At 31.9% G+C, this 19,058-nt stretch overlaps 1 pseudogene; it reads left to right on the top strand.

The window, feature by feature from the left end:
* The first annotated feature begins 7,742 nt into the window (after positions 1–7,742).
* LOC121244750 lies at positions 7,743–8,818 on the top strand (annotated as a pseudogene).
* The last annotated feature ends 10,240 nt before the right edge of the window (positions 8,819–19,058 follow it).

Below are 19,058 nucleotides of genomic sequence, written 5' to 3'. Positions count from 1 at the left end.
ACGGTAGAACTCACCGACCATCTCTGGATATGCAGTCCCCCGCTGGTCACAAATCGGTATCCATCTCCGCTCAGTAAAGATGGACTGTATGCTCTGTCCCTCCCATGAAAGATCGGAGAAGTCAGACAAAATGACTGGATGCTCGACAAGTATCGACCTTGTCTCCTGAGCATGAGCTGCTCCACTACTTTGGCTGGATTGATCTGTCGCACGTTTTCTTCCGCTGGATGCCATTGATATACTGTTTAACCATAAGGAATGTAAGAATATAATTAACCATAATTACTAATTCATGATGATCAGAGTATTAATTAAGTAATTGTTATGTTAGCTACAATTAAGCTGACGCGAGAAAGAAGGATAATGATTTAGGATTACTGGCGTACTGCCCTTCTATTATCTATTTACTATTCTTTTTTGTATTTGATTTTTGTTTAATTTTTTATTTTACTTAATGATTTAGGAAGTTACTAATTAGCCAAAACCAGAGAAATATAAATATAATTATAAGCCAAAAGTCAAGAAGAATGAAAAGACAAAAAAGAGAAGGAAACAGATCCAAAAAGTTCAAATAAGTAAATAACCAAAACAATCCGAAAAACAAAAAAAAAAAGATATGGGTAAAGTACGATCGAGCTAAACGAAAAAGTAGTGTTTAATTCTTAGATATGGGCATCCAAAATTGTCAAAACATGCTTAGCTTATTTTGCTATATTATCAATTTTTATCAATTTCTAATAAATTAAAGCAACATGTAGAATAAATAAGATAAACAAATTAATTTGTAAAATTAAAGTTCACATCGCATAAACATCATAGAAAATTTACCACCTAATTTCTTTTGTGCGCAAAAATATTTGTCACTCAATTATTTTTAACTTGAGTATATAATGCAATTTTCTGATCCATCTTCTTTGGGATATAATACTGATTGATGGAGACAGATGCGAAAAAGCGGCTCCAGGTCGATCTCGACCGAATCTCTCTGCCTCTAGAAATGAAAGAAGAAGAGGTAAGCAACAGGGACAAGGGGGGGTTTTGTCTTTAAATTAAACAATGTCTGATATAAAGACTGGGACACTCTTATCATTCTAACAGAAATACCAACAAAAATTGATCTTTTTCACGAACGAATAAGGAAAATGATTGTCATGAGAGCTATTTTCTATCTATTGTCAGCTTCAATCATTTTTCTTTGTTTTAAAAAAAAAAAAAATCTGATAAAGTAAACAAAAAAAAAAAGACCCATAATTAAGAAATCGTAATTAAGTTAAATTACTTATTATATAGTTTAAAGGCCATATATATATTAATTTACATAAAGCTGTGACATTTTTTATTAACCTTTTTTAGCAACATGGTTCATGTGTACCATGTTGATTATAATGCTGAGGCATTTTTTTATTAATTTTTTTTAGCAATATAAAGTTGTGACATTTTTTATCAACTTTTATTTTATTTTATTAATTTACAGAACTGCTCTACAACAAATAAAAAAAAAAAGCTTAGTGATAGGATTACTATGTTATTTTTATTCATTTACTATTTATATGTATTTAAAGTTTTTTATTTTTTTTATCATTTTCTTTTAAGTATTTTTTTACATTTTTAATCATTAAGAAATAATTTTATTAATAGTCAATTTCTTAATTATTAAATAAAATAAAAAATTTAATAAAAGTCAAATATAAAAAAATAATAGATGAATAATAGAATAATAGGAATCCTATCATTATTCTTATAGAAATGCTAAATATTCTGAAGATGTGTCTCGAAGATGTGTCCCAAAATCTTTTTTTTTTTTTTTTACTTAATGATTAAGTAAGTATTTTTTAATGATATTGTAAATTTTTTATTTTTTTTATAAATGTTTATAATAATTAAAAAAATACATAAAATAAAAGAAATAAAAAAAATAAAATATAATTTAAAATCTAAACCACAGTGAAAATGGAAGAAACTTTAACTAAAAATCATAAAAATATAATGATAATTAGCCAAAAGTCCGGAAAAAAATCAAAAGATAAAAAAGGAAGGAAAAAAAAATACAAAAACATAAAATAACGAAAAAAAACCAAAATTAATAGAGAGAAAATCCAATAATCTCTAGACGCAAACACCAAAAGTACCCGTAAAAAAAATGACGGTTAATGTCTGACAAGACCAACAACTAATTTCTTTTTAGTAGTGATAGACTTGCTATTCTATTACTATCTATCTATTATTTAAGTGTATTTAAATTTTTTTTTTTTTATCATTTTCTTTTAAGTATTTTTTAACATCTTTAATTATTAAAAAAATTAAAAAATATATATAACTTTATTAATACTTACTTCTTTAATCATTAAGTAAAATAAAAAATTAAAAAAAATCAAATATAACAAGAGTAGTAGATAGGTAGTAATAGGATAATAAGCCTATCATTATTCATTCCTTTTTAGGTACGCACGTGCATGGTGTGTCCCCACCTACCCATAAAAAATTAACTTATATTTTTGGAGGACTAATTAAAAACTAAGATAAGCTAGTACTTCGATCCACATTAATTAAATATATAGCTTATATAATTGGCATGTTGGTAAGCTAATTAAATGTAGATCACAATTTCAATCAATATTTTCTATACTAATTAAATGTTCTCAGTAACATTAAATATCTTTATTATGTCCCCCACACGTTCAAAGTCTCTGTATAATTAAGCTACCAACTATATTCTGTATTTTTTGATTTTATATATCTATATTAACGTGCTTAAAAAAAGAAAAAGAAAATTCTGTTTTAGAAGATATGGCACGTGCATTGTGTGGGCCCCCGCACCCGCTATCATAAAAGATTAACTTATATAAAAATTGAAAAAAAAATCGCAAATGAGGATTGACTTGTGGAGTCTCATCGACGGTGGACGGTGGAAATTAAGATCGTTTATTTTTTAACATGAAATGAGATGAGTTGAGATTAAAATTAAAATATTAAATATAGTATTGTTAGAATATATTTTCTTAATATTATTTTTATTTTAAAATTTGAAAAAGTTAAATTATTTATTTTATTTTGTATTAATTTAAAAAAATTATAATAATTTAAGTGGAATGAGATTTTTTTGAAAACAAACGAAGTCTAAAAATAATGATTTATGTTCCTGCATGTCCCTAGAGACTCATGGAAACGTTGCCAATTATTATATATAGTCTTTCTCTCACACCACTCATCATGACTTATATGTCAATATTGGAGAAGGGGTCAAAAGTCGATCTGTCTAATTAAATTTCTTGTTGTGAAATTATGACATATTATGTGTATGATTATTATTTATCATATAATCATGTGATCATGAGAATATCTATGATAGATATAAGCGTCAATCTACTCAGTTAATCTTTTAGAAACATTAGTAGAAATAAATAGTTAGCGTATAATCAATTAAAAAACAATGTGACCATTTAATTAAGTACCATGTGGAATGACTCTTTTTTTTTTTGTATAATTTTTTTTATAATTAGAGTATTTCCTCGATAAATAAGTTCTTTAACCAAAACAAAAAAGAATGAAAGGAAGCAATCCTGAAAGAAAGAAAGAAAGAAAAGCGGCAGCTAGCATCTTCGTTTCATCAGCCTTTTTTTTAATTATGTAAAATTAATTTTTAATAATAAATTTTTATTTTTTTTAAATAATTTGTAATATTTATATACTTCACAATTATATATATAGTATTACTCATATTCTTTTTCGTTTTCTTGGCATGGGACAAGTAGGCTAGTTTGGATAGTGAGAGTACCTTAAGTATTCAGTAAATAGTAATGAAAAAGTAATAATAAAATATTAAATAATAATAAATAATAAAATAAAAACTAATAATAAAATATTTTAAAATATCTCATATACTCATAATATCCAAAGCTAAGATTCTCTACCCTTTCTGGTAACCATCAGTTTCGTTGTTTGAATTTACTGGGGCACTTGGTCGGACACATGGCCATGTGTCTACACTCAGATTCTCCTCCCATTTCTGGTAACCATCATAAATTTCACAGTCTGCATTTACTTGGGGAGTTGGTGGGAGACATACATCATCTATATAACAGAAATGCTAAGCGTCCCGAATTGGTATTTCAAAAATGTGTCTCGAAATATTTTTTTTTATTTAATGATTAAAGATATATTTTTTAATGATATTATCAATTTTTTATTTTTTTTAAAAATATTTATGATGATTAAAAGAATACATGAAAAAAAAGAAAAAAAAAAAGAAAAAGATGAAATGTACTTTTCGAGACACTAATTCAAACAAAATTCATGTACATGTAGTGTTACTCTTTACATAACCCCACTTTAAAATAGTATAATTTTTTTTTTAAAAATTATTATTTTGTTACTTAATTTATCTTCTTGTCACTTTATGTATTTTAATTTCTTTTCAATATTTTTTTTATTTAATAATTAAGAAAATTATTATTAGTGTATTGATTTTTTTTTATTTTTTAAAATGTTTTAAAAATATAAAGAAAAAAAATTTCAATTTGATCTAATGATCACTTCGATCGGTACTTTTTATTTTTATTTTTTCCAGGACATACTTTTTACAACCAATCTACGCAACAGTTGTACGTAATATTACCATTCCCCAAAATAACGTATGATTAAAGGCTCATTTCAAAAGTAAGATGGGATGAAAAATTAGTAAATAAAAATAAAATATTTCGTAAATAATAATGAGATAATTTAAATTTGATGTTTATTTAATTTTGAGGAAAGAGAGAAAAAATTTAAATAAAAATATTATAAAGTTAAAATATTATAAGAAGAATATAATTTTATAATATTATTTTTATTTGAGAATTTAAAAAGATTGTAACTATTTTTATTTTTTATAATTAGAGTATATCTATCGATAAATAAGTTCTTTCACAAAAAAAAAGAAAAAAAAAAAAAGAAAAAAAAAGTAACCAATAAAGAAAGAAAGGAAAATCGTTTCATCAGCATCTTCACTTCATAATATTCCATTCTTAGCTTCGTCTTTACGCTTCAGTCCCATTGGTTCATTCCCTTATTTAATGCTACCTAGAAAAAACCACACAAAGAAATCAACCTGCAGGTGAGAAGATCGTCGAACACATTACTATGATTTGTTGTTAGAATTTTTATTAGTTTCAACTTAATTTTGTGGTGAAGTTCACATTCATGATGAAGCAATTAACATAGATAACCCCACCATTCCCCAACTGCTTTCCATCGTAATGAATCTGTCTCACTGTTTTGGAAATATCGTAGAAAGTTCCATTGAGTACCAATGATTAATATATAAAAAAAGATTTTATCCAATTTATAGTCTGTCTCGTGAGTAAATGTGAAAAACTTTTTAACAAATCATGCTTTGGTTCGTTATCAGATATTTTTAGATATTTTGAAATTTAATTTTTTTTTTCTCCTTTTCAAAACTTATTACTTATATACTAAACTTGAAATTATAAAAAGAAATATATTTAGATCTTTAGTTTCTACTTTATATTCTAACAACTCTAGCGTTAAAGCTTGCTGAGAACTAAATTTATTTCTTTTTATAGCATAGAATAATTAAACAAATTGGGAAATAAAATACAACGATTTTGATCCCATAACTTCTCGACTTATGATCGAGAAAAGGATGTCATGAAGATAGATTCGTTAGTTGAGGCCTCATGTAGAACATACAAAGGTAATTAAGAAAAATATTAGTATGTCTCAGAAATTTGATTTTTTATTTTATTTTATTTTGATCGTTTATGTATTTAATTTTTTTATTTAATGATTAAAGAAGTAATTTTTAATATATTAATATATATTTTTTAAAATATTTAAAATATATATATATATATATATATATAATTTATACCGATAAATACGCCCCAGTCAAAAACTGAACCGCACACTGGCATCACTCCTCGAAGCACGAAGCTCCCACCAAAAAGGAACGATAGATTCTGGACCGGTAGAAAATAACGTCAGCATGTGAAGACCACGTGGGCACAAAGCCATCTGGCGAGAAGCAATTGGATAGTGCGAAAAAGAGGAAATGAAAAGATTTCTAGGATTCATTTTCATTTGAGAAAGGGTAGCCTTGGTTGAAAATGTGGTGGTCACCATTAATCGCTAGGTTTTGGAGAGAGAAGGACTGTCGACACCAAATGGTCTTTTATCTCATAGGTTGGTTGCGTGCTCGTTTTGCCAATTCTGTCGTCTTTCTTTCACCCCATTTATTGCGCGTGACTCATGACAATATTGGTGGACAGTGTCAAAAATGCGTTTAATTCCACGTTATTTATATTATTTATTGTATTGTTTGAAGGCTTAGAATTGTATCCTTTATTCATTTTACATCTTCATTCTATTATCCTTGAATAGACTATATAAATATAAATATAAATATCAAATCAATATTATTTTTAACAATATTTTTTAAACTTTATCATTTCATTATTGAAAAAGTATATTTACAAGTTAGTGTGTAGATTACACTTAATAAAATACTTACATAATATAATTTGATTTGAAAAACTAAATTTAATATTTGAATCTTACAAGTTAAATATTACTATATAAGTGACATGAATAATGTGTTATGCACTCCACCGATTTGAAAATATAATAACTAATAATTATTAGATGATATAAGGTAGTAAACAACGTGGATGAATCAAAGATAATGAACGATTCTTTAATCACGTGATCATGTAATGATAAGATCTATGATCACTAAGATTAAGGTTGCGTTTGTGTTCTCAAACACCCCCACACGGAGCCTCACACGTTTAATTTCCTTTGGCATGCAAGTTTTTGGCGTTGATAGGTTGTGGATGTAGAGAAAAGGAACTCCTTGGGAGGTTTAGTGACGCGCGGCAGTCATCCCCAAACCCCACACGAGCCATGAAAGCAGCTGAGTTTGGAAGCCAGCGCATCAACCCAAGAAAGGAGGCATATTTCCTCGAAAGAGATGGAGGCTTCTGTAATTGCAACTTGTTGAAGACTTTTGAATGATTGTCCCCACACATAACCCGTTGGACGCGTGGCAGTCATATATCCCGCAGACCCCACATTAAAAGGGCTTACTAATAGAGGTTTCTTCACGGTCATTCTTCGTTCAGAATTCAGCAACTTAAGCCATATTCGGAATTCCCATATTACATAGAGATAGAGAGGAGATGGAGCTGAGCAATGGTACTGAGGAAATGGTGGAAGCTGAGGTTGGGCAGCCCCGCTTCATACCCAAGACAGGGAGCATATTTCCTCGAAAGAAAAGATCGGTGATGAAGATGGTTCTTGATTCCATACTCAAATCCATTGCAAAACATCTCTGCTCCCTTAACCACCACCCCACTTCATCCTCTCTGGAAATCAGTACTTCACTGCCAAAAAACCCAGCAGAGAATTATGCGAAGAACGTGAAGATCTTTCCCCACCAAGGTCGTTAAATATCTGCTGCCCTACCCACATGGCCACCATTACATGATTTCTGTTCGTCTTTCTCTGTTTTTGGTTAGGGTTTAAGATGGTGTTTGTTTTACTTCACTGGTTGGTCTCTGTTGTTACCTTAGATTGTGCTGTACTCTCAAAATTTACAATTATTGGGATTGCAGATTAGTAATTGTGTGGGTTTGTTTTGTGCCTGCATCAATGTACTCGTTTTGTCAATAATATTTCTTTATCTGTTATCTTTCTCTTTCGTTGCAAACAAGTACAGAGGTGTGCTTTCTTCTCCATTTTCTATTGGGAATCCATGAATGTTTCGTACTACTCACACAAGAAAATATCCACTTTGGGTCAAAGATAAAAGCAAAAAAAATTATTTTTTTATATAAAATTGTATGTGCCAAAATTATAGAGTTTTTTTCCTGGGAAAAAGAGGAATGATCAATCTACTTGGGGTTCCTCTGTTCTGTCTCGAATGAAGAATATATTTTGACCCTTTGGGAGTTGAGCAAAGGAAAATTGAAACTGAAGCATATAATGGGCCAACAATAAGCTGCTCAGAACTCCCAGAATTCAGAAATAAGTCATTCAGACGGTAACCCAGTTGCCATAAGAGGTCCCAGACTTCTCTCTCATCACCTCATCTACCCAGTGAAAAGTTTCTCTCTTTTTTTTCCCTTCGATTAAACATATATATGGCTAAGGGTTTTGATAAATAGATCGAGGTTTCACGGCTATGGAGGCGTCACAAAGAGACGTAGATCGGGTCAAGATTCCGTGGAGCCCCGAGGAGGATAAGATGTTGCGGAAGCTAGTGTAGAGCCAGGCGGCTTGGAGCTGGTCTGTGATTAGCAAGGCGATCGCGGGGCGGTCAGGCTAGTAGTGCTGGCTTCGTTGGTGCAACCAACTTTCACCGGAGGTGGAGCACCGGCCCTTCACGCTAGAGGAGGACCAGATCATTGTTAAGGCCAACGCCAAGTACGGCAACAAGGGGGCCACCATCGCCATGCTGCTCAACGGCCGTACGGAAAACTCGACCAAGAACCACTGGAATTCTACACTGAAGAGGAAATACCCATTGATGAGCGATTACACCGCCGCCACCACTACAACTACCTTAGACGAAATTCTATAACGACCGCAAAAGAAATCTGCGGGACCGCCTCCTCTTGTGACGGTTTCTTGTCGACATTACAGTCCAGGTAGCCCATCTGGATCCGCCGTTAGCGATTCGAGTCTCCCTGCAATATCCACCTCGCACGTTATTCGGCCTGGAGCGAGAAGTTGAACGATTCCCACAGGGACGAGTCACCACCGATTCATAACCAAAACAAGAAAGACAACCGGGACAACAATAACGAGACGTCGACTCTTCTCAGTCTGTCCATGCCTGGGACCGACTCCTACGAGTTTTGTAGAGTCCTTGCCTCGCCGCCTCGCCGAGAATATAGGAAAAGTAATTCACCATCTGCAGTGCCCGATAATAAATACAGTACAAAGACGTTTCCGCCAGATTTATTGTCTGTGATGCAGGTTATGATTAGAAAGGAAGTGAGTAGTTACCTGGCTCGGCTTGAACTTCGAACATGGTACTGAAGGCGTTAAAGCAGAGAGAAAAAAAGGGTAAGAAAAAAGGAGATTCAGAATAGGAATTAAACTTTTAGGATATGGGTTGGCAACTGGCTAAACAGAAAGAAACGACCTTTTGTTTCTCTGTCGAAAAAGGTAATTTTGAGGCTGCTGTACAGAAATTAGATGAAAAAGTAATTTGAGAAAGAAAGAAAGTGATCATGGAGGGTTTTGTATTTAGTTTTGCTGTGGAGGATGGCAATGGCATTATTATGCAAAATTAGCCGTAAAAGTGTCGAGTTTTTCTTTATTAAAAAAAAAAAGAAGACGGTAACCCAGTTTTTGCCTTTTTGGAGTACTTTTTCTTCTTTCTGGTTCCCAGAAGCCCAGAGCAACATTGATGGAAAAATAACTGAACGATTGTAAAGAAAGTTGAGAATCCAGCAGAAACCCAGTTTATAAATTTACCAAAATTTATGTCTTTGGGGAGGGGTAGTAAGGAGTAGTGGTTGAGCTTTGGGAAACAGAGTACTCTGGGTATTAAAAAATAAATGTAATCTAATCATATGCAACGAAACAGAACAAAAATGCATCCAAAATAAATGTAATCTAATCGTACAAGCCTCCATAATGGGTTGAGAGTGTGGATCTTCAAATGAATTAAGAACAAAGCGTAATTCTTTTGTAATTTTTTTCCCAAACATACTCTTTCTAATTTCAAATCTTTAACTTTTGATTTAATCATATTATATTATCATTACAACTTTTTTAAACTTCCAAACATGATACAAAAAATAATTTAACTTTTTTAAATAAAAAAAATTATATTCTAACAGTATTTTAACTTGAAAATTTTACTCATCATCTCCACACATCACATTTTATTATTATTTTTTCTCTTACCAAATGTGTGGTATATAGATGGTAAGTAGAAGAATTCAATTAGTTTAAAAAGAAAAAAATAAAAATAAACATGGTGTGTGGAGATGATGAGTAATAAAACTTTTTTTAACTTTATAATGTTTTCATTTAATTTTTTCTCTATTCTTTTCCAAAACCCAATCAAACATATTAACTCAAACTATTTAACTACTGTTCACATAATTTTCATCTTATCTCATTCTCTAATCATCCTCTTATTCAAATCCAAATCTCAATCGCGTATATATCCAACCAAACTGGCAAATTTGATACTTATACATGTACACAGCCCAGCATGCAGTTGTTCACTAGCTACTTTGGTCCCTGCCTTCACACTTAAATTGTAGAGATAATGGGGGCTTCTAGACATTATCAATTATACCTCTTTTGTCTTCATTATAATTACAGTATCCCCATGTGATATTATATAATATATATATATACACATATGTATCATGCATGGATATATACATATATAAGTGGAGATTACTTGTTGACGGTGGCTGATGAACAAATGAACCCAGAAATGGAAGTTGATGGTTCCTTTTGGAAAAAAGAAAGAACAATATCTCTAAATTTGTTTATATTAGTTAAAAGAATCTGTCCGTGCTGGTCCCATACACACCATCCTGAAAATATTCTACCTCTTTTCCTTCTGATTGAGACTGTCTAATTAGTAATTATTTCCCACTCATTCATACTACTATTTAAGTACCCCTCTTGTCCAGAGTAGTCCTGCCTCAGCAGCTCACATTTCCGGCTAGAGAGAGAGAGAGTAATGGCGGTGAGGCAGCCGTACAAAAAAGGGAAAGAGCTTGTGACAGAGTCTGAGAAGATGGTGAACCTCAATAACAGGAAAGGACCGGCAGCCAGATTCAAACCTAAAGAAGGAAGCATCTTTCCTAGGCCTGTGCATGGGCTTGGCCCGATCAAACCGAAAGGCCCGACATGGGCCCACCCGACTAAAGTCGGGTCCAACGGGTCAGACCTAATACCGAGTTCATTTCATCTAATATCGGTCGAAACCGATCATTTCCGAGAAAAGAACCAGTGCCCATCTACTCTCATCAAACCCTAGCCTCTCTCTCATATGTGTCATATCCATCGTTTTCTTTTTGCTCATCATTTCCTTCTCAGATGGAAGACTCAACCAAAGCAAAGTACTCTTTTCCTCTATCACTTGGCTTTCTCCTTAACGCTCTCTCTCACTATCTCTGCTAGGGGTGAGATTCGATCAGTCTGGATCAGAAAAATTGGTCGGACCGGGTCGGTCTCGGTCCAAATTTCATAGGACCGAAAGTTTTCGGTCTGGTCCCCAATCCAATGGTTTTTCACCCCGGACAGGACCAAATGAAAATAAAAAAATAAAAAAATTTTATAATTTATATATATTAATTATATAATAATTGTATATAATTAATTATATAATCTTCATCTAATTCCTAATCCTACCACTAACTCATTATTAAGTGATTATTAACTAATACTAATATTTATAATTTTATACTAATACTAATTGTCTAGACTCTAATATGGTATCAAAAAGAAAATACTAATAGTCTAATATAGATTATAGTTATACTTGTACTAATATAGTTATAACTTATACTAAATCACTATAACTAATATTACTAATATATAGCTATACTATATACTAATAGTCTAATACTAATACTATTATATAGTTATACTAATCATAATAACTAATCACTATAAGTCTATAACTATATATATTTAGTATCAATGTATTATTATATTCTTTAATGTATAACTATAAGATATAGTACTAGACTATTAGTATATGTTAATATTTTAACATATTATAAGATTAAGATATTAAGAGTTGGAAAAATCTTATTGCAAGTAAGTTCGTGCACCAATATTGATATATAATACATATGTTTAATGAAACGATGTGAATTAAAGACGAAAATAATTTTTATGATATAGGAAATTTTCTTCTTCTTTCAAAAAAAATTTTTTCATTTATTTTTAAATTAAAAAAATCATCGGTACGCGATATGGTGCACGAACTCGCTTGTACCTAACAAAACTCTTAAGAGTTATAGTATAAATTATAATATATGTATAATTTATAAATTTATAATAGTATGGATAATTAAATAATTTATGCTTATTTATAATAGTATGTCAAGTATGTATCTTTCTCAATTATGGATGAAACATTTATGGATAATTAAATTATTTATACTTATTGCTTCATATACAAAATGTAAAAACTTAGAAGTTAGAACTATCATAATGCATTGACATACTCTAAGTTAGTAATAAAGTAATAATTAATATCATCAATATAATTAATTCTAAACTAAATCACTATAAGTCTACTGTCTATATATAGTATTAATATCACTATTAATATAGTATATAGTAATAATAGTATTAGTACTAATTTACTATCAATGTATTATTATATAATATATACTATTAGTATCATTGTATCATTATAATATATATATATATATATATATAATATACTATAAGTCTATGTGTAGTAGACTAGTAGTAACACTATAATAGTATAATATATAGTATTAATATATATTAATTTATTATAAGAGTTATAGGCTTATAGCATAATATATGTATAATAGTATAGTATTAATATAACTATAGCTATATATACCTAATACAATGATTTATTAATCATATTACATATACAAAATGTAAAAAACTTAAAAAGTTTAATATATTGACAATTATCATAGATTCATAAAATCATAAATTATAATACATTGACAAACTGTAAGTCAGTAACAAATTAGCAATTAACATTTAACATCATAAATATAATTATCATTAATTAATTTTTAATGAGTTAATTAATAATCCACATTAAATAGTTTACTTAATTTTAATGTTACTAATTTAAATAATTTTTTTAATTAATTTATGTGCTAAAAAGATAAAATAATCACAAGTAAAAAACACACATGATCTTCCATTAAAGGAACGGCGCCGTTTGATACAAAATTGGACCTAAACAGCGTTGTTTAAGTCATTGCAGGCAAATTCTTAAATTGGGTTGCAAGATACGGCAACTTGTTTTTTTTTTTAATTAATTTAAAGTCCCTAAAACGGCGCCGTTTGGGTCCAATTTCAATCCAAACGGCGTTGTTTCATTCCAACCTTATGGGCTTCGTCCCCTCCCCTTGGCGGGATTCATTTATATTTTCCTTCCATTTTCCCAATTCCCCCCTCCCGTGAGAAACCCTAGTGCCACGCATCCCCCTCTAGCCCCTCCGTCGTAGGCTCACAGCACATCCGTCACATCTCAAGTTCCCTAATTGCCAATTGGTACTCTCTCTCTCTCTCTCTCTCTCTATTTCACAGCTTGATAATTCCTCTCTTAGTCTCTTATTGTTTGCATCATCAAGTTTTATTCTTTCTGTGGATACCGTATAACATGTGAATCCTGGATCCGTGATAATTGTGCAAGTTTGTATGTAATGTAGATCCCGTCAATGTCGAATGATGATTTACAGGACAAATAGCATATAAATGTGAATAAACTTTCTTTTCTTGGTGGAGTATATGACTAACTGCAAGCATTTGATTGTAATTATATTGTTTTTCCTTAAACCATCTTTCATATATATTGTTTTTTCTTTAAAAAAAAAAATCCTTATAAAAGTAGGGAAAAAAAAATGTTCACCCGTGTTATGAAGTGCTTGAGAAAAGCATTTTGTTTTTCTTCCCCATTATCAAAGCATATCATTTTGTCATAATCACACTGATAGAGAATCATTTTTTGCCCATTTGATTTGCATAGTGTATTCTCTTCCTTTGTGAGTGATAATTTTCACTGGGATTTAATCAGCTTTTGTAAGCGCTATTGTGCAGCTTGTAATAGAAAATTTATGATTGAAAAAAGCTAGTTGAATTATTTTCTTCCTTTTGATGCAATATTGAATTCAAGTCATTGAAAAAGTCATGTTCACCCACCAGAATTGGTTCATTTTTTTCCTCTTAGAAGTGGTGGTCTAGGGTTCTATTTTCAGAAAGGCTTATAGACTAGATCAATCTTCATTACATGATCTAATCTTCCTATATGATGATTGCTTATGAATGCCAGCAAATGATGTCCAAGTGAGGCTCCTGACTGATCAGAATTTCTTTGATAGGGAAACATAATCTATATTTGGGTTGACAATCTTCCTGAATTACTACCTTGAACACTATTTTTGGATATGTATGCTTATATTATATTGTTCATAACATACGTACCATATTAAGGGATACATTTTTTGTTTGTCCAATCCATGAAAGCTGGTTTAGTGCTTAATGTTTGATCGACACTGGTTGGATTTACAAGTATAGCAGACTTCCCATCTACTTCTCCTTTAATCAATTTGTTCATTAATTCTCTGTTTTCTTGGCAATTATTCATTCTCAATCTCTGTCTCTTTCTCTTTAAAAGTTTCCTGTTTTGTTCGCATGCACATCAGACATACTACTTCAACTGGCAATTACAAAAGAAATACTTTTTTTTTTTTTTTCTTGAACACCCTGGGTCATCATGACTACGTACTGAGGATAGAACCCATCTTCACATTTCACATGTTATTTATTTTGCATGTCCACTATAATTTATATAATTAATTAAGGATAAAATTATAGATCCATGCTTTTGACTTGTTAATATACTCAATCCTTGTTAATGTACTATTTTTGTGAGTGGTTGCCTCCTGTGAATTTAAGTTAAGTCTCTCCATTTTTCTAGATGGAGTCTTTTACAAATAAAGTAATAGAGTCAACCCAAGGCATGCCTCCACCCCCACCCCCACCCAATATACGTATTAAATTGGTTAGTGGGTCACAAAATGGTAGAGTTAGGTAAATAGTTTGGGATCACTTTACAAAAATACCAAAAGGTGATCCCATCAAACCTAGGGTTGCTTGTATTTATTGTGGTGCTTCATATGCATGTGATACGAAGACCAATGCGAAGGATTGATTTAGTTTGTCTATGAGCGAAAAACAAAACTTGAGAAAATGTTCTTTGAGGGCAACAAATTTCTCTCACCACGGATACATAGGCATCTGTGCAAAATCTAAACTATATGTGTCTCACAGCATGCTATATTGATAATGAAGCTGTATATATATATTGTTTGGTTGGATTCTATTGTTTGGTTAATTTATGAGCTTCGTTCATGAAGCTGTATATATATATATATATATATATATATATATATATATATATATATGTTATTTTTAAGATGAGTGATACAATCCCAAATTGATTATATAGAAGAAATCTCATAAATTGACTTGGCTTAATGTGATCTGATAAATCTACTTTATAATAAAAATAATTTTATAATTTGACAAATCACATCAGTTTATGAAATTACTTTTGTGTAAACTTTTTGCGGCTATAATATTTATCTATTTTTAAACTTCTTTCTTTCATTATTGATTATAATATTGTGAACTATAATCCATGTATAATTATTCACCGAAGATAATGAGTGATTCATTAATCACGTGATCATGTAATGAGAAGAACTATGATATTTAAAAAAAAAAAATTCAAAAGGGAGTCCATTTTTCAAAATAGGATTCTTTAATTGCGTAATCTTTTTGAAAAAAAAAAAGATAGTCCATTATTAAAAAAATTAATTTTTTCAAGTGGATCACGTATTTATTTATTTTTTTTCAAAAAGATTGCACGGCGCTTGCGTACCCCACGACTACTGTTGTGATTAACTGGTTATCACCATCCAATTTAAAATATAATAGTGGAAATAAAGAAAAGAGAATTCGACAATCACAAAAAAAATATCAAGATTGATGTGATTCGGTTTAGAAAAGGCTTACGTCCACTAGTAGAGTCAGTCTAAAGGAATTCACTATCACAAAATAGAGTATAAGAGATGTATAACAAATCACTCATCAATGCCAAAAGTCTCAATATACCCAATGAGCGCTCAAAATCTCACAAAAGGAGCTCTCTCACTTTTCTCTCTATCCTGACCGCTCAAAGTCTCAATACAATGAAAAAATAACATCTATTTATATTGTACAGTGTGAAAAAATTTTAATTATAAACATTCACTCGAGTGGTGTGTCGAGCCACAATCAAGCTAGCCAAGTCTCGATAATGGCATTTTCAACAAAAATTAAGCCACACTCAACAATTACAAATATGATTTCTTTAATTAGAAAAAAAAGAATGAGGAATAGATTCGAAGAGAAAAGTCCTCATAATTATGAAAAAGCGTAGTGTTAATGCTCTGTTTTTTTCTTTTAATATGTCCCTCATTGTACCACTGAATAGCCGTGTGGAAAAGTGGAAATGAAAAGATTTCTAGGATTTTCATTTGAGAAAGGTTGGACTTGGTTGAAATTGTAGTGGAGACCATTGTTAGGTTCTGGAGAGAGAAGGTATCAACATCAAATGCTTCTCTTATCTCATAGGTAGGTTGAGTGCTCGATATTTGCCAATCATAGCGTCTTTGTTTCACCCCATTCAGGACGCAATACTCATGACAATATTGGTGGACAGTGTCAAATCATGTGTTTAATTCCACGTGAGTTATATTATTTATTATATAGTTTAAATCCATTATTCATTATACATCTTGATTCTATTATCCTTAACTAGACTATATAAATATAAACATCAAATCAATGTTATTTTTAACAATTTTTAAACTTAATCATTTCATTATTGAAAAATTATATTCACAAGCTAGTAGTAAGACATTGATGATTCTGCTGTGACGTCCGCTTTGTCGTCTGTAATTGCAACTTGTTGAAGACTTTGAATGATAGATGTCCCCACACATGACCCCCGTTGGACGCGTGGCGGTCATATATCCCGCAAATCTCATATTAAGAGTACGTTTAGATGTTGAACTGAGTTGAGATGATAAAATATTATTAGAATATTATTTTTTAATATTATTATTATTTTAAAATTTAAAAAAATTAAATTATTTATTATATTTTGTATTGAGATTTGAAAAAGTTATAATGATGAGATGAAATGAGTTGAGATAGGTTAAGATTCCAAACGAAGCCTAAAAGGGCTTCTAATGTATGTTTCTTCATCGTCATTCTTCGTTCAGAATTCAGCAACTTTACCCATATTCGGTATTCCCATATTACATAGAGATAGAGAGGAGATGGAGCTGAGCAAAGGTACTGAGAAAATGGTGAAAGCTCAGGTTGGGCAGCCCCGATTCATACCCAAGAAAGGGAGCATATTTCCTCGAAAGAGAAGATCGGTGAAGAAGAGAGTTCTTGATTCCATACACAAATCCATTGCAAAACATCTCTGCTGCCTTAACCACCACCCCACTTCATCCTCTCTGGAAATCAGTACTTCACTGCCCAAAACCCCAGCTGAGAATTATGCGAAGAACGTGAAGATCTTTCCGCACCAAGGTCGTTAAATATCTGCTGCCCTACCCATATGGCCACCATTACATGATTTCTGTTCGTCTTTCTCTGTTTTTGGTTAGGGTTTAAGATGGAGTCTGTTTTACTTCATTGGTTGGTCTCTGTTGTTACCTTAGATTGTGTTGTACTATCAAAATTTACAATTATTGGGATTGCAGATTAGTAATTGTCTGGGTTTGTTTTGTGCCTGCATCAATGTACTCGTTTTGTCAATATGAAAAAAAGGTTGATTTATTTCTTTATCTGTTACCTTTCTCTTTCGGGTGCAAACAAGTACAGAGGTGTGCTTTCTTCTCCGTTTTCTATTGGGAATCCATGAATGTCTCGTACTCCTCACACAAGAAAATATTTTTCTATATAAAATTGGATGTGCCAAAATTAGAGAGTTTTTTCCTTGGAAAGAGAGGAATAATCAATCTACTTGGGGGTTCCTCTGTTCTGTCTCAAATAAATAATATATTTTGACCCTTTGGGAGTTGAGCAAAGGAAAATTGAAACTGAAGCATATAATGAGGCCAACAATAAGCTGCCCAGAACTCCCATAATTCAGAAATAAGCCATTCAGACGGTAACCCAGTTGCCATAGAGGTCCCAGACTTCTCGCTCTGTTTTTTTTTTTTTTTCCCCTTCGATAATACATATATATGGCTTGGGTTTTTGATAAATAGATCGAGGTTTCACGGCTATGCGTCACAGAGAGACGTAGATCCTGTCAAGGGTCCGTGGAGCCCCGAGGAGGATGAGATGTTGCGGAAGCTAGTGCAGAGCCAGGGGGCTCGGAGCTGGTCTGTAATTAGCAAGGCGATCGCGGGGCGGTCAGGCAAGTCGTGCCGGCTTCGTTGGTGCAACCAACTTTCACCGGAGGTGGAGCACCGGCCCTGCACGCTGGAGGAGGACCAGTCATTGTTAAGGCCCATGCCAAGTACGGCAACAAGTAGGCCACCATCGCCAGGCTGCTCAACATCCGTACGGAAAACTCGATCAAGAGCCACTGGAATTCTACATTGAAGAGGAAATACTCATTGATGAGCGATGACACCGCCGCCACCACTACAACTGCAGTTTGGTTCAATCACCCCTTGAGAAGGCAGTAGAAAGAGGAAGGATTCTCAAGATGATAGACTTGTGCTTATAATCGATCCAAAATGAGACTTGACTCTCACGAAAAGAGATTTAACTGGAATACCACCAAAATTCGAGAAAACTGCACAGAACCAGCTAAGACGATGCTGAACACTGAACTTTGGGGTGGGGGGGAGGGACATAACATTGAATCGGACCAAAATTGGGCTCTATCGGTGGTAACGGTCTGGAAATATTATAAACCGGCCGGCAAATGTGCAAAACTGGGCCTCGAAACAGTAAAAGAAACAATCAAACCTTTATTAAACCCGGGCCCAAATGAACGAGAACTGGGCTGAAAATGCATGGAATCGGTCCAGTCTTCTCACTACATGGACTTGACTCATTCGAGTCCTAATAAATGAAACGGCAACTTAAGGACTCGTTTAGATTTGAAAATGAGTTGAGATGAGTTGCGAATAGTAATAAGATGAGTTGTAAATAATAATAAAATTTACGAGTTAAAATTGATAAATAGTAGTGAATAATAGTAAGATGAGTTGACATGGATTGTAAATCCAAATTGGGCCAATAAAATTAACTATCTAATTGAACAGCAACACTTAAGACAA

This window comes from Juglans microcarpa x Juglans regia, chromosome 8S (genome assembly GCF_004785595.1).
Source record: "Juglans microcarpa x Juglans regia isolate MS1-56 chromosome 8S, Jm3101_v1.0, whole genome shotgun sequence".
NCBI classification, from domain to species: Eukaryota; Viridiplantae; Streptophyta; class Magnoliopsida; order Fagales; family Juglandaceae; genus Juglans; species Juglans microcarpa x Juglans regia.
The sequence above is the reverse complement of the archived record's forward strand: the minus strand, read 5'-3'. Positions and strand labels throughout refer to the sequence as shown.